This window comes from Schistocerca piceifrons, chromosome X, assembly GCF_021461385.2.
Source record: "Schistocerca piceifrons isolate TAMUIC-IGC-003096 chromosome X, iqSchPice1.1, whole genome shotgun sequence".
NCBI classification, from domain to species: domain Eukaryota; kingdom Metazoa; phylum Arthropoda; class Insecta; order Orthoptera; family Acrididae; genus Schistocerca; species Schistocerca piceifrons.
The window spans coordinates 986280852-986298854 of NC_060149.1; positions in this window are offsets into that span (position 1 = coordinate 986280852).

Sequence of the window (18003 nt, forward strand, 5' to 3'; positions counted from 1 at the left end):
TCACCGGAATGAGAAGGTCAGAGGGATACAGTAAACCTGAAGTGAAGCGCGGAATCTATAACTAGTGTCACAGGAATGTTTCAAACATAGACAGTAAGAAGAGTCAGTCTTCTTGTACTTAAGTCGGCATTGTGCCTTTTGTATTTAATTCCGATGCAATTTCTGTGTTTCATCGTCAATAAGAAGGTCAGAGGGATAGAGTAAACCTGAAGTGCAGCATCGGAATCTATAACTAGTGTCACAGGAATGGTTCAAAACATAGTCAGTGAGAAGAGTCAGTCTCCTTGTCCATAAGTCGGCTATGTGCCACTTGTATTTACTTCCAATGCCATTTCTGTGTTTCCATGTCAATAAGAAGGTCCAAGGGATACAGTAAACCTGGAGTGAAGCATCGGAAACTATAACTAGTGTCACAGGAATGGTTCAAAATATAGTCAGTAAGAAGAGTCAGTCTTCTTGTACATAAGTCTTCATTGTGCCTTTTCTATTTAATTCCGATGCAATTTCTGTGTTTCATCGTCAATAAGAACGTCCAAGGGATACAGTAAACTTGGAGTGAAGCATCGGAATCTACAACTAGTGTCAATGGAATGGTTCAAAACATAGACAGTAAGAAGAGTCAATCTTCTTGTACTTAAGCCAGCATTGTGCCTTTTGTATTTAATTCCGATGCAACTTCTGTGTTTCATCGTCAATGAGAAAGTCAGAGGGATACAGTAAACCTGAAGTGAAGCGTCGGAATCTATAACTAGTGTCAATGGAATGGTTCAAAACATAGACAGTAAGAAGAGTCAATCTTCTTGTACTTAAGTCGGCATTGTGCCTTTTGTATTTAATTCCGATGCAACTTCTGTGTTTCATCGTTAATGAGAACGTCAGAGGGATACAGTTAACCTGGAGTGAAGCATCGGAATCTATAACTAGTGTCACAGGAATGGTTCAAATCATAGAGAGTAAGAAAAGTCAGTCTTCTAGTACTTAAGTCGGCATTGTGCCTTTTGTATTGAATTCCGATGCAATATCTTTGTTTCATCGTCAATAAGACGGTCCAAGGGATACTGTAAACCTGAAGTGAAGCATCGGAATCTATAACTAGTGTCTCAGGAATGGTTCAAAACATAGACAGTAGGAAGAGTCAGTCTTCCTGTCCATAAGGCGGCATTGTTCCTTTTGTATATAATTCCGATGCAATATCTGTGTTTCATCGTCAATAAGAAGGTCCAGGGGATACAGTAATCCTGGAGTGAAGCATCAGAATCTATAACTAGTGTCACAGGAATGGTTCAAAACATAGAAAGTAAGAAGAGTCAGTCTTCTGTACTTAAGTTGGCATTTTGCCTTTTGTATTTAATTCCGATGCAATTTCTGTGTTTCATCGTCAATAAGAAGGTCCAAGGGATACAGTAAACCTCAAGTGAAGCATCGGAATCTGTAACTAGTATCACAGGGATGGTTCAAAACATAGATAGTAAGAAGAGTCAGTCTTCTTGTACTTAAGTCGGCATTGTGAATTTTGTATTTAATTCCGATGCAATTCCTGTGTTTCATTGTCAATAAGAATGTCAGAGGGATACAGTGATCCTGAAGTGAAGCATCGGAATCTATAACTAGTGTCACAGGAATGGTTCAAAACATAGTCAGTAAGAAGAGTCAGTCTTCTTGTACTTAAGTCATCATTGTGCATTTTCTATTTAATTCTGTTGCAATTTCTGTGTTTCATCGTTAATAGGATGGTCCAAGGGATACAGTAAACCTGGAGTGAAGCATCGGAATCTATAACTAATGTCACAGGAATGGTTCAAATCATAGACAGTAAGAAGAGTCAGTCTTCTCTTACTTAAGTCGGCATTGTGCCCTTTGCATTTTATTCCGATGCAATTTCTCTGTTTCATCGTCAATAAGAAGGTCCATGGGATACAGTAAACCTGGAGTGAAGCATCGGAGTCTATAACTAGTGTCACAGGACTGGTTCAAAAATAGACAGTAAGAAGAGTCAGTCTTCTTGTACTTAATTCGGCATTGTTCCATTTGTATTTAATTCCGATGCAATTTCTGTGATTCATCGTCAATAAGAAGGTCAGAGGGATACAGTTAACCTAAAGTGAAGCTTCGGAATCCATAACTAGTGTCACAGGAATGGTTCAAAACATAGTCAGTAGGAAGAGTCAGTCTTCTAGAACTTAAGTCGGCATTGTGCATTTTCTATTTAATTCCGATGCAAATTCTGTGTTTCATCGTCAATAAGACGGTCAGAGGGATACAGTAAACCTGAAGTGAAGCATCGGAATCTATAACTAGTGTCACAGGAATGGTTCAAAACATAGACAGTTGGAAGAGGCAATCTTCTTGTACTTAAGTCGGCATTGTGTCTTTTGTATTTAATTCCGATGCAATTTCTGTGTTTCATCGTCAATAAGAAGGTCCAAGGGATACAGTACACCTGAAGTGAAGCATCGGACACTACTACTAGTGTCACAGGAATGGTTCATACCATAGACAGTAAGAAGAGTCAGTCTTCTTGTACTTAAGTCGGCATTGTGCCTTTTCTATTTAATTCCGATGCTATTTCTGTGTTTCTTCGTCAATAAGAAGGTCAGAGGGATACAGTAAACCTGAAGTGAAGCATCGGAATCTATAACTTGTGTCACAGGAATGGGTCAAATCATAGTCAGTAAGAAGAGACAGTCTTCTTGTACTTAAGTTGGCATTGTGCCTTTCGTATTTAATTCCGATGCAAGTTCTGTGTTTCACCGGAATGAGAAGGTCAGAGGGATACAGTAAACCTGAAGTGAAGCGCGGAATCTATAACTAGTGTCACAGGAATGTTTCAAACATAGACAGTAAGAAGAGTCAGTCTTCTTGTACTTAAGTCGGCATTGTGCCTTTTGTATTTAATTCCGATGCAATTTCTGTGTTTCATCGTCAATAAGAAGGTCAGAGGGATAGAGTAAACCTGAAGTGAAGCATCGGAATCTATAACTAGTGTCACAGGAATGGTTCAAAACATAGTCAGTGAGAAGAGTCAGTCTCCTTGTCCATAAGTCGGCTATGTGCCACTTGTATTTACTTCCAATGCCATTTCTGTGTTTCCATGTCAATAAGAAGGTCCAAGGGATACAGTAAACCTGGAGTGAAGCATCGGAAACTATAACTAGTGTCACAGGAATGGTTCAAAATATAGTCAGTAAGAAGAGTCAGTCTTCTTGTACATAAGTCTTCATTGTGCCTTTTCTATTTAATTCCGATGCAATTTCTGTGTTTCATCGTCAATAAGAACGTCCAAGGGATACAGTAAACTTGGAGTGAAGCATCGGAATCTACAACTAGTGTCAATGGAATGGTTCAAAACATAGACAGTAAGAAGAGTCAATCTTCTTGTACTTAAGCCAGCATTGTGCCTTTTGTATTTAATTCCGATGCAACTTCTGTGTTTCATCGTCAATGAGAAAGTCAGAGGGATACAGTAAACCTGAAGTGAAGCGTCGGAATCTATAACTAGTGTCAATGGAATGGTTCAAAACATAGACAGTAAGAAGAGTCAATCTTCTTGTACTTAAGTCGGCATTGTGCCTTTTGTATTTAATTCCGATGCAACTTCTGTGTTTCATCGTTAATGAGAACGTCAGAGGGATACAGTTAACCTGGAGTGAAGCATCGGAATCTATAACTAGTGTCACAGGAATGGTTCAAATCATAGAGAGTAAGAAAAGTCAGTCTTCTAGTACTTAAGTCGGCATTGTGCCTTTTGTATTGAATTCCGATGCAATATCTTTGTTTCATCGTCAATAAGACGGTCCAAGGGATACTGTAAACCTGAAGTGAAGCATCGGAATCTATAACTAGTGTCTCAGGAATGGTTCAAAACATAGACAGTAGGAAGAGTCAGTCTTCCTGTCCATAAGGCGGCATTGTTCCTTTTGTATATAATTCCGATGCAATATCTGTGTTTCATCGTCAATAAGAAGGTCCAGGGGATACAGTAATCCTGGAGTGAAGCATCAGAATCTATAACTAGTGTCACAGGAATGGTTCAAAACATAGAAAGTAAGAAGAGTCAGTCTTCTGTACTTAAGTTGGCATTTTGCCTTTTGTATTTAATTCCGATGCAATTTCTGTGTTTCATCGTCAATAAGAAGGTCCAAGGGATACAGTAAACCTCAAGTGAAGCATCGGAATCTGTAACTAGTATCACAGGGATGGTTCAAAACATAGATAGTAAGAAGAGTCAGTCTTCTTGTACTTAAGTCGGCATTGTGAATTTTGTATTTAATTCCGATGCAATTCCTGTGTTTCATTGTCAATAAGAATGTCAGAGGGATACAGTGATCCTGAAGTGAAGCATCGGAATCTATAACTAGTGTCACAGGAATGGTTCAAAACATAGTCAGTAAGAAGAGTCAGTCTTCTTGTACTTAAGTCATCATTGTGCATTTTCTATTTAATTCTGTTGCAATTTCTGTGTTTCATCGTTAATAGGATGGTCCAAGGGATACAGTAAACCTGGAGTGAAGCATCGGAATCTATAACTAATGTCACAGGAATGGTTCAAATCATAGACAGTAAGAAGAGTCAGTCTTCTCTTACTTAAGTCGGCATTGTGCCCTTTGCATTTTATTCCGATGCAATTTCTCTGTTTCATCGTCAATAAGAAGGTCCATGGGATACAGTAAACCTGGAGTGAAGCATCGGAGTCTATAACTAGTGTCACAGGACTGGTTCAAAAATAGACAGTAAGAAGAGTCAGTCTTCTTGTACTTAATTCGGCATTGTTCCATTTGTATTTAATTCCGATGCAATTTCTGTGATTCATCGTCAATAAGAAGGTCAGAGGGATACAGTTAACCTAAAGTGAAGCTTCGGAATCCATAACTAGTGTCACAGGAATGGTTCAAAACATAGTCAGTAGGAAGAGTCAGTCTTCTAGAACTTAAGTCGGCATTGTGCATTTTCTATTTAATTCCGATGCAAATTCTGTGTTTCATCGTCAATAAGACGGTCAGAGGGATACAGTAAACCTGAAGTGAAGCATCGGAATCTATAACTAGTGTCACAGGAATGGTTCAAAACATAGACAGTTGGAAGAGGCAATCTTCTTGTACTTAAGTCGGCATTGTGTCTTTTGTATTTAATTCCGATGCAATTTCTGTGTTTCATCGTCAATAAGAAGGTCCAAGGGATACAGTACACCTGAAGTGAAGCATCGGACACTACTACTAGTGTCACAGGAATGGTTCATACCATAGACAGTAAGAAGAGTCAGTCTTCTTGTACTTAAGTCGGCATTGTGCCTTTTCTATTTAATTCCGATGCTATTTCTGTGTTTCATCGTCAATAAGAAGGTCAGAGGGATACAGTAAACCTGAAGTGAAGCATCGGAATCTATAACTTGTGTCACAGGAATGGGTCAAATCATAGTCAGTAAGAAGAGTCAGTCTTCTTGTACTTAAGTTGGCATTGTGTCTTTCGTATTTCATTCCGATGCAATTTCTGTGTTTCACCGGCAATGAGAAGGTCAGAGGGATACAGTAAACCTGAAGTGAAGCATCGGAATCTATAACTAGTGTCACAGGAATCTTTCAAACATAGACAGTAAGAAGAGTCAGTCTTCTTGTACTTAAGTCGGCATTGTGCCTTTTGTATTTAATTCCGATGCAATTTCTGTGTTTCATCGTCAATAAGAAGGTCAGAGGGATAGAGTAAACCTGAAGTGAAGCATCGGAATCTATAACTAGTGTCACAGGAATGGTTCAAAACATAGTCAGTGAGAAGAGTCAGTCTCCTTGTCCATAAGTCGGCATTGTGCCTCTTGTATTTACTTCCAATGCAATTTCTGTGTTTCATCGTCAATAAGAAGGTCCAAGGGATACAGTAAACCTGGAGTGAAGCAACGGAAACTATAACTAGTGTCACAGGAATGGTTCAAAATATAGTCAGTAAGAAGAGTCAGTCTTCTTGTACTTAAGTCTTCATTGTGCCTTTTCTATTTAATTCCGATGCAATTTCTGTGTTTCATCGTCAATAAGAACATCCAAGGGATACAGTAAACTTGCAGTGAAGCATCGGAATCAACAACTAGTGTCAATGGAATGGTTCAAAACATAGACAGTAAGAAGAGTCAATCTTCTTGTACTTAAGCCGGCATTGTGCCTTTTGTATTTAATTCCGATGCAACTTCTGTGTTTCATCGTCAATGAGAACGTCAGAGGGATACAGTAAACCTGAAGTGAAGCGTCGGAATCTATAACTAGTGTCAATGGAATGGTTCAAAACATAGACAGTAAGAAGAGACAATCTTCTTGTACTTAAGTCGGCATTGTGCCTTTTGTATTTAATTCAGATGCAACTTCTGTGTTTCATCGTTAATGAGAACGTCAGAGGGATACAGTTAACCTGGAGTGAAGCATCGGAATCTATTACTAGTGTCACAGGAATGGTTCAAATCATAGAGAGTAAGAAGAGTCAGTCTTCTTGTACTTAAGTCGGCATTTTGCCTTTTGTATTTAATTCCGATGCAATATCTGTGTATCATCGTCAATAAGAAGGACCAAGGGATACTGTAAACCTGGAGTGAAGCATCGGAATCAATAACTAGTGTCACAGGAATGGTTCAAAACATAGAAAGTAAGTAGAGTCAGTCTTCTTGAACTTAAGTCGGCATTGTGCCTTTTGTATTTAATTCCGATGCAATTTCTGTGTTTCATCGTCAATAAGACGGTCCAAGGGATACAGTAAACCTGAAGTGAAGCATCGGAATCTATAACTAGTGTCTCAGGAATGGTTCAAAACATAGACAGTAGGAAGAGTCAGTCTTCCTGTCCATAAGGCGGCATTGTGCCTTTTGTATTTAATTCCGATGCAATATCTGTGCTTCATCGTCAATAAGAAGGTCCAAGGGATACAGTAAACCTGGAGTGAAGCATCGGAATCTATAACTAGTGTCACAGGAATGGTTCAAATCATAGAGAGTAAGAAGAGTCAGTCTTCTTGTACTTAAGTCGGCATTTTGCCTTTTGTATTGAATTCCGATGCAATATCTTTGTTTCATCGTCAATAAGACGGTCCAAGGGATACAGTAAAACTGAAGTGAAGCATCGGAATCAATAACTAGTGTCACAGGAATGGTTCAAAGCATAGTCAGTAAGAAGTGTCAGTCTTCTTGTACTTAAGTCGGCATTGTGCCTTTTCTATTTAATTCTGATGCAATTTCTGTGTTTCATTGTCACTAAGAAGGTCCAAGGGATACAGTAAACCTGAAGTGAAGCATCGGAATCTATAACTAGTGTCTCAGGAATGGTTCAAAACATAGACAGTAGGAAGAGTCAGTCTTCCTGTCCATAAGGCGCCATTGTGCCTTTTGTATTTAATTCCGATGCAATATCTGTGTTTCATCGTCAATAAGAAGGTCCCAGGGATACTGTAATCCTGGAGTGAAGCATCAGTATCTATAACTAGTGTTACAAGAATGGTTCAAAACATAGAAAGTCAGAAGAGTCAGTCTTCTGTACTTAAGTTGGCATTTTGCCTTTTGTATTTAATTCCGATGCAATTACTGTGTTTCATCGTCAATAAGAAGGTCCAAGGGATACAGTAAACCTCAACTGAAGCATCGGAATCTATAACTAGTATCACAAGGATGGTTCAAATCATAGACAGTAAGAAGAGTCAGTCTTCTTGTACTTAAGTCGGCATTGTGCCTTTTGTATTTAATTCCGATGCAATTTCTGTGTTTCATTGTCAATAAGAAGGTCAGAGGGATACAGTAATCCTGAAGTGAAGCATCGGAATCTATAACTAGTGTCACAGAAATGTTTCAAAACATAGTCAGTAAGAAGAGTCAGTCTTCTTGTACTTAAGTCATCATTGTGCATTTTCTATTTAATTCTGTTGCAATTTCTGTGTTTCATCGTTAATAGGATGGTCCAAGGGATACAGTAAACCTGGAGTGAAGCATCGGAATCTATAACTAATGTCACAGGAATGGTTCAAATCATAGACAGTAAGAAGAGTCAGTCTTCTCTTACTTAAGTCGGCATTGTGCCCTTTGCATTTTATTCCGATGCAATTTCTGTGTTTCACCGTCAATAAGATGGTCCATGGGTTACAGTAAACCTAGAGTGAAGCATCGGAGTCTATAACTAGTGTCACAGGACTGGTTCAAAAAGAAACAGTAAGAAGAGTAAGTCTTCTTGTACTTAATTCGCCATTGTGCCATTTGTATTTAATTCCGATGCAATTTCTGTGTTTCATCGTCAATAAGATGGTCAGAGGGATACAGTTAACCTGAAGTGAAGCTTCGGAATCCATAACTAGTGTCACAGGAATGGTTCAAAGCATAGTCAGTAAGGCGAGTCAGTCTTCTAGAACTTAAGTCGGCATTGTGCATTTTCTATTTAATTCCGATGCAAATTCTGTGTTTCATCGTCAATAAGACGGTCAGAGGGATACAGTAAACCTGAAGTGAAGCATCGGAATCTATAACTAGTGTCACAGGAATGTTTCAAAACATAGACAGTTGGAAGAGGCAGTCTTCTTGCACTTAAGTCGGCATTGTGTCTTTTGTATTTAATTCCGATGCAATTTCTGTGTTTCATCGTCAATAAGAAGGTCCAAGGGATACAGTTCACCTGAAGTGAAGCATCGGACACTACAACTAGTGTCACAGGAATGGTTCATACCATAGACAGTAAGAAGAGTCAGTCTTCTTGTACTTAAGCCATCATTGTGCATTTTCTATTTAATTCTGTTGCAATTTCTGTGTTTCATCGTTAATAGGATGGTACAAGGGATACAGTAAACCTGGAGTGAAGCATCGGAATCTCTAACTAATGTCACAGGAATGGTTCAAATCATAGACAGTAAGAAGAGTCAGTCTTCTCTTACTTAAGTCGGCATTGTGCCCTTTGCATTATATTCCGATGCAATTTCTGTGTTTCATCTTCAATAAGAACGTCCATGGGATACAGTAAACCTGGAGTGAAGCATCGGAGTCTATAACTAGTGTCACAGGACTGGTTGAAAAATAGACAATAAGAAGAGTCAGTCTTCTTGTACTTAATTCTTCATTGTGCCTTTTGTATTTAGTTCCGAAGCAATTTCTGTGTTTCATCGTCAATAAGAAGGTAAGAGGGATACAGTTAACCTGAAGTGAAGCTTCGGAATCCATAACTGGTGTCACAGGAATGGTTGAAAACATAGTCAGTAAGAAGAGTCAGTCTTCTAGAACTTAAGTCGGCATTGTGCATTTTCTATTAAATTCCGATGCAAATTCTGTGTTTCATCGTCAATAAGACGGTCAGAGGGATACAGTAACCCTGAAGTGAAGCATCGGAATCTATAACTAGTGTCACAGGAATGGTTCAAAACATAGACAGTTGGAAGAAGCAGTCTTCTTTTACTTAAGTCGGCATTGTGTCTTTTCTATTTAATTCCAATGCTATTTCTGTGTTTCATCGTTAATAAGAAGGTCAGAAGGATACAGTAAACCTGAAGTGAAGCATCGGAATCTATAACTTGTGTCACAGGAATGGATCAAATCATAGTCAGAAAGAAGAGTCAGTCTTCTTGTACTTAAGTTGGCATTGTGCCTTTCGTATTTAATTCCGATGCAATTTCTGTGTTTCACCGGCAATGAGAAGGTCAGAGGGATACAGTAAACCTGAAGTGAAGCATCGGAATCTATAACAAGTGTCACAGGAATGTTTCAAACATAGACAGTAAAAAGAGTCAGTCTTCTTGTACTTAAGTCGGCATTGTGCCTTTTGTATTTAATTCCGATGCAATTTCTGTAATTCATCGTCAATAAGAAGGTCAGAGGGATACAGTAAACCTGAAGTGAAGCATCGGAATCTATAACTAGTGTCACAGGAATGGTTCAAAACATAGACAGTAAGAAGAGTCAATCTTCTTGTACTAAAGTGGGCACTGTGCCTTTTGTATTTAATTCCGATGCAACTTCTGTGTTTCATCGTCAATAATAACGTCAGAGGGATACAGTCAACCTAAAGTGAAGCATCGGAATCTATAGCTAGTGTCACAGGAATGGTTCAAAGGCATAGTCAGTAAGAAGAGTCAGTCTTCTTGTCCTTAAGTCGGCATTGTGCCTTTTGTATTTAATTCCGATGCAATTTCTGTGTTTCATCGTTAATAAGAAGGTCCAAGGGATACAGTAAACCTGGAGTGAAGCATCGGAATCAATAACTAGTGTCACAGGAATGGTTCAAAACATAGAAAGTAAGAAGAGTCAGTCTTCTTGAACTTAAGTCGGCATTGTGCCTTTTGTATTTAATTCCGATGCAATTTCTGTGTTTCATCGTCAATAAGGTCAGAGGGATAGTGTAAACCTGAAGTGAAGCATCGGAATCCATAAGTAGTGTCACAGGAGTGGTTCAAAACATAGTCAGTAAGAAGAGTCATTTTTCTAGTACTTAAGTCGGCATTGTGCCTTTTCTATTTAATTCCGATGCAATTTCTGTGTTTCATCGTCAATAAGCCGGTCAGAGGGATACAGTAAACCTGAAGTGAAGCATCGGAATCTATAAACAGTGTCACAGGAATTTTTCAAAAGATAGACAGTTGGAAGAATCAGTCTTCTTGTACTTAAGTCGGCATTGTGTCTTTTGGATTTAATTCCGATGCAATTTCTGTCTTTCATCGTCAATAAGAAGGTCCAAGGGATACAGTAAAACCTGAAGTGAAGCATCGGAATCTACAACTAGTGTCACAGGAATGGTTCAAAACATAGACAGTAAGAAGAGCCAGTGTTCATGTACTTAAGTCGGCATGGTGTTTTTTATGGATTTCCGATGCAATTTCTGTGTTTCATTATCACTAAGAAGGTCAGAGGGATACAGTAATCCTGAAGTTAAGCATCGGAATCTATAACTAGTGTCACAGGAATGGTTCAAAGCATAGTCAGTAAGAAGAGTCAGTTTTCTTTTAGTAAAGTCGGCATTGTGCCTTTTGTATTGAATTCCGATCCAATATCTTTGTTTCATCGTCAACAAGACGGTCCAAGGGATACAGTAAACCTGAAGTGAAGCATCGGAATCTATAACTAGTGTCTCAGGAATGGTTCAAAACATGGACAGTAGGAAGCGTCAGTCTTCTAGTACTTAAGTCGGCATTGCGTCTTTTGTATTGAATTCCGATGCAATATCTTTGTTTCATCGTCAATATGACGGTCCAAGGGATACTGTAAACCTGAAGTGAAGCATCGGAATCTATAACTAGTGTCTCAGGAATGGTTCAAAACATAGACAGTAGGAGGAGTCAGTCTTCCTGTCCATAAGGCGGCATTGTGCCTTTTCTATTTAATTCTGTTGCAATTTCTGTGTTTCATCGTTAATAGGATGGTCCAAGGGATACTGTAAACCTGGAGTGAAGCATCGGAATCTATAAGTAATGTCACAGGAATGGTTCAAATCATAGGCAGTAAGAAGAGTCAGTCTTCTCTTCCTTAAGTCGGCATTGTGCCCTTTGCATTTTATTCCGATGCAATATCTGTGTTTCATCGTCAATAAGAAGGTCCATGGGATACAGTAGACCTGGAGTGAAGCATCGGAGTCTATAACTAGTGTCACAGGACTGGTTCAAAAATAGACAGTAAGAAGAGTCAGTCTTCTTGTACTTAATTCGGCATTGTGCCTTTTGTATTTAATTCCGATGCAATTTCTGTGTTTCATCGTCAATGAGAAGGTCCAAGGTATACAGTACACCTGAAGTGAAGCATCGGACACTACAACTAGAGTCACAGGAATGGTTCATACCATAGACAGTAAGAAGAGTCAGTCTTCTTGTACTTAAGTCGGCATTGTGCCTTTTCTATTTAATTCCGATGCTATTTCTGTGTTTCATTGTCAATAAGAAGGTCAGAGCGATACAGTAAACGCGAAGTGAAGCATCGGAATCTATAACTAGTGTCTCAGGAATGGTTCAAAACATAGACAGTAGGAAGAGTCAGTCTTCCCGTCCATAAGGCGGCATTGTGCCTTTCGTATTTAATTCCGATGCAATATCTGTGTTTCATCGTCAATAAGAAGATCCAAGGGATACAGTAATCCAGGAGTGAAGCATCGGAATCTATAACTACGTGTCACAGTAATGGTTCAAAACATAGAAAGTAAGAAGAGTCAGTCTTCTGTACTTAAGTTGGCATTTTGACTTTTGTATTTAATTCCGATGCAATTTCTGTGTTTCATTGTCAATAAGAAGGTCAGAGGGATACAGGAATCCAGAAGTGAAGCATCGGAATCTATAACTAGTGTCACAGGAATGGTTCAAAACATAGTCAGTAAGAAGAGTCAGTCTTCTTGTACTTAAGCCATCATTGTGCATTTTCTATTTAATTCTGTTGCAATTTCTGTGTTTCATCGTTAATAGGATGGTCCAAGGGATACAGTAAACCTGGAGTGAAGCATCGGAATCTATAACTAATGTCACAGGAATGGTTCAAATCATAGACAGTAAGAAGAGTCAGTCTTCTAGAACTTAAGTCGGCATTGTGCATTTTCTATTAAATTCCGATGCAAATTCTGTGTTTCATCGTCAATAAGACGGTCAGAGGGATACAGTAACCCTGAAGTGAAGCATCGGAATCTATAACTAGTGTCACAGGAATGGTTCAAAACATAGACAGTTGGAAGAGGCAGTCTTCTTTTACTTATGTCGGCATTGTGTCTTTTCTATTTAATTCCAATGCTATTTCTGTGTTTCATCGTTAATAAGAAGGTCAGAAGGATACACTAACCCTGAAGTGAAGCATCGGAATCTATAACTTGTGTCACAGGAATGGATCAAATCATAGTCAGAAAGAAGAGTCAGTCTTCTTGTACTTAAGTTGGCATTGTGCCTTTCGTATTTAATTCCGATGCAATTTCTGTGTTTCACCGGCAATGAGAAGGTCAGAGGAATACAGTAAATCTGAAGTGAAGCATCGGAATCTATAACAAGTGTCACAGGAATGTTTCAAACATAGACAGTAAGAAGAGTCAGTCTTCTTGTACTTAAGTCGGCATTGTGCCTTTTGTATTTAATTCCGATGCAATTTCTGTGTTTCATCGTCAATAAGAAGGACCAAGGGATACAGTAAACCTGGAGTGAAGCATCGGAATCAATAACTAGTGTCACAGGAATGGTTCAAAACATAGAAAGTAAGTAGAGTCAGTCTTCTTGAACTTAAGTCGGCATTGTGCCTTTTGTATTTAATTCCGATGCAATATCTGTGTTTCATCGTCAATATGGTCAGGGGGATAGTGTAAACCTGAAGTGAAGCATCGGAATCCATAAGTAGTGTCACAGGAATGGTTCAAAACATAGTCAGTAAGAAGAGTCATTTTTCTAGTACTTAAGTCCACATTGTGTTTCATCGTCAATAAGAACGTCCAAGGGATACAGTAAACCTGCTGTGAAGCATCGGAATCTATAACTAGTGTCAATGGAATGGTTCAGAACATAGACAGTAAGAAGAGTCAATCTTCTTGTACTTCAGTCGGCATTTTGCCTTTTGTATTTAATTCCGATGCAATTTCTGTGTTTCATTGTCAATAAGGAGGTCAGAGGGATACAGGAATCCAGAAGTGAAGCATCGGAATCTATAACTAGTGTCACAGGAATGGTTCAAAACATAGTCAGTAAGAAGAGTCAGTCTTCTTGTACTTAAGCCATCATTGTGCATTTTCTATTTAATTCTGTTGCAATTTCTGTGTTTCATCGTTAATAGGATGGTCCAAGGGATACAGTAAACCTGGAGTGAAGCATCGGAATCTCTAACTAATGTCACAGGAATGGTTCAAATCATAGACAGTAAGAAGAGTCAGTCATCTCTTACTTAAGTCGGCATTGTGCCCTTTGCATTATATTCCGATGCAATTTCTGTGTTTCATCGTCAATAAGAAGGTCCATGGGATACAGTAAACCTGGAGTGAAGCATCGGAGTCTATAACTAGTGTCACAGGACTGGTTGAAAAATAGACAATAAGAAGAGTCAGTCTTCTTGTACTTAATTCTTCATTGTGCCTTTTGTATTTAATTCCGAAACAATTTCTGTGTTTCATCGTCAATAAGAAGGTCAGAGGAATACAGTTAACCTGAAGTGAAGCTTCGGAATCCAAAACTGGTGTCACAGGAATGGTTGAAAACATAGTCAGTAAGAAGAGTCAGTCTTCTAGAACTTAAGTCGGCATTGTGCATTTTCTATTAAATTCCGATGCAAATTCTGTGTTTCATCGTCAATAAGACGGTCAGAGGGATACAGTAACCCTGAAGTGAAGCATCGGAATCTATAACTAGTGTCACAGGAATGGTTCAAAACATAGTTGGAAGAGGCAGTCTTCTTTTACTTAAGTCGGCATTGTGTCTTTTCTATTTAATTCCAATGCTATTTCTGTGTTTCATCGTTAATAAGAAGGTCAGAAGGATACAGTAAACCTGAAGTGAAGCATCGGAATCTATAACTTGTGTCACAGGAATGGGTCAAATCATAGTCAGAAAGAAGAGTCAGTCTTCTTGTACTAAAGTGGGCACTGTGCCTTTTGTATTTAATTCCGATGCAACTTCTGTGTTTCATCGTCAATAATAACGTCAGAGGGATACAGTCAACCTAAAGTGAAGCATCGGAATCTATAGCTAGTGTCACAGGAATGGTTCAAAGGCATAGTCAGTAAGAAGAGTCAGTCTTCTTGTCCTTAAGTCGGCATTGTGCCTTTTGTATTTAATTCCGATGCAATTTCTGTGTTTCATCGTTAATAAGAAGGTCCAAGGGATACAGTAAACCTGGAGTGAAGCATCGGAATCAATAACTAGTGTCACAGGAATGGTTCAAAACATAGTTGGAAGAGGCAGTCTTCTTTTACTTAAGTTGGCATTGTGCCTTTCGTATTTAATTGCGATGCAATTTCTGTGTTTCACCGGCAATGAGAAGGTCAGAGGGATACAGTAAACCTGAAGTGAAGCATCGGAATCTATAACAAGTGTCACAGGAATGTTTCAAACATAGACAGTAAGAAGAGTCAGTCTTCTTGTACTTAAGTCGGCATTGTGCCTTTTGTATTTAATTCCGATGCAATTTCTGTGTTTCATCGTCAATAAGAAGGTCAGAGGGATACAGTAAACCTGAAGTGAAGCATCGGAATCTATAACTTGTGTCACAGGAATGGTTCAAAGCATAGACAGTAAGAAGAGTCAATCTTCTTGTACTAAAGTGGGCACTGTGCCTTTTGTATTTAATTCCGATGCAACTTCTGTGTTTCATCGTCAATAATAACGTCAGAGGGATACAGTCAACCTAAAGTGAAGCATCGGAATCTATAGCTAGTGTCACAGGAATGGTTCAAAGGCATAGTCAGTAAGAAGAGTCAGTCTTCTTGTCCTTAAGTTGGCATTGTGCCTTTTGTATTTAATTCCGATGCAATTTCTGTGTTTCATCGTTAATAAGAAGGTCCAAGGGATACAGTAAACCTGGAGTGAAGCATCGGAATCAATAACTAGTGTCACAGGAATGGTTCAAAACATAGAAAGTAAGAAGAGTCAGTCTTCTTGAACTTAAGTCGGCATTGTGCCTTTTGTATTTAATTCCGATGCAATTTCTGTGTTTCATCGTCAATAAGGTCAGAGGGATAGTGTAAACCTGAAGTGAAGCATCGGAATCCATAAGTAGTGTCACAGGAGTGGTTCAAAACATAGTCAGTAAGAAGAGTCATTTTTCTAGTACTTAAGTCGGTATTGTGCCTTTTCTATTTAATTCCGATGCAATTTCTGTGTTTCATCGTCAATAAGCCGGTCAGAGGGATACAGTAAACCTGAAGTGAAGCATCGGAATCTATAAACAGTGTCACAGGAATGGTTCAAAACATAGACAGTTGGAAGAGTCAGTCTTCTTGTACTTAAGTCTTCATTGTGTCTTTTGGATTTAATTCCGATGCAATTTCTGTCTTTCATCGTCAATAAGAAGGTCCAAGGGATACAGTAAACCTGAAGTGAAGCATCGGAATCTACAACTAGTGTCACAGGAATGGTTCAAAACATAGACAGTAAGAAGAGCCAGTCTTCATGTACTTAAGTCGGCATTGTGTTTTTTATGGATTTCCGATGCAATTTCTGTGTTTCATTATCACTAAGAAGGTCAGAGGGATACAGTAATCCTGAAGTTAAGCATCGGAATCTATAACTAGTGTCACAGGAATGGTTCAAAGCATAGTCAGTAAGAAGAGTCAGTTTTCTTTTAGTAAAGTCGGCATTGTGCCTTTTGTATTGAATTCCGATCCAATATCTTTGTTTCATCGTCAACAAGACGGTCCAAGGGATACAGTAAACCTGAAGTGAAGCATCGGAATCTATAACTAGTGGCTCAGGAATGGTTCAAAACATAGACAGTAGGAAGAGTCAGTCTTCTAGTACTTAAGTCGGCATTGCGTCTTTTGTATTGAATTCCGATGCAATATCTTTGTTTCATCGTCAATAAGACGGTCCAAGGGATACTGTGAACCTGAAGTGAAGCATCGGAATCTATAACTAGTGTCTCAGGAATGGTTCAAAACATAGACAGTAGGAGGAGTCAGTCTTCCTGTCCATAAGGCGGCATTGTGCCTTTACTATTTAATTCTGTTGCAATTTCTGTGTTTCATCGTTAATAGGATGGTCCAAGGGATACTGTAAACCTGGAGTGAAGCATCGGAATCTATAAGTAATGTCACAGGAATGGTTCAAATCATAGGCAGTAAGAAGAGTCAGTCTTCTCTTACTTAAGTCGGCATTGTGCCCTTTGCATTTTATTCCGATGCAATATCTGTGTTTCATCGTCAATAAGAAGGTCCATGGGATACAGTAGACCTGGAGTGAAGCATCGGAGTCTATAACTAGTGTCACAGGACTGGTTCAAAAATAGACAGTAAGAAGAGTCAGTCTTCTTGTACATAATTCGGCATTGTGCCTTTTGTATTTAATTCCGATGCAATTTCTGTGTTTCATCGTCAATGAGAAGGTCCAAGGTATACAGTACACCTGAAGTGAAGCATCGGACACTACAACTAGAGTCACAGGAATGGTTCATACCATAGACAGTAAGAAGAGTCAGTCTTCTTGTACTTAAGTCGGCATTGTGCCTTTTCTATTTAATTCCGATGCTATTTCTGTGTTTCATTGTCAATAAGAAGGTCAGAGGGATACAGTAAACGCGAAGTGAAGCATCGGAATCTATAACTAGTGTCTCAGGAATGGTTCATAACATAGACAGTAGGAAGAGTCAGTCTTCCCGTCCATAAGGCGGCATTGTGCCTTTTGTATTTAATTCCGATGCAATATCTGTGTTTCATCGTCAATAAGAAGATCCAAGGGATACAGAAATCCAGGAGTGAAGCATCGGAATCTATAACTAGGTGTCACAGGAATGGTTCAAAACATAGAAAGTAAGAAGAGTCAGTCTTCTGTACTTAAGTTGGCATTTCGCCTTTTGTATTTAATTCCGATGCAATTTCTGTGTTTCATTGTCAATAAGTAGGTCAGAGGGACACAGGAATCCAGAAGTGAAGCATCGGAATCTATAACTAGTGTCACAGGAATGGTTCAAAACATAGTCAGTAAGAAGAGTCAGTCTTCTTGTACTTAAGCCATCATTGTGCATTTTCTATTTAATTCTGTTGCAATTTCTGTGTTTCATCGTTAATAGGATGGTCCAAGGGATACAGTAAACCTGGAGTGAAGCATCGGAATCTATAACTAATGTCACAGGAATGGTTCAAATCATAGACAGTAAGAAGAGTCAGTCTTCTCTTACTTAAGTCGGCATTGTGCCCTTTGCATTATATTCCGATGCAATTTCTGTGTTTCATCGTCAATAAGAAGGTCAGAGGGATACAGTTAACCTGAAGTGAAGCTTCGGAATCCATAACTAGTGTCACAGGAATGGTTCAAAACATAGACAGTTGGAAGAGGCAGTCTTCTTTTACATATGTCGGCATTGTGTCTTTTCTATTTAATTCCAATGCTATTTCTGTGTTTCATCGTTAATAA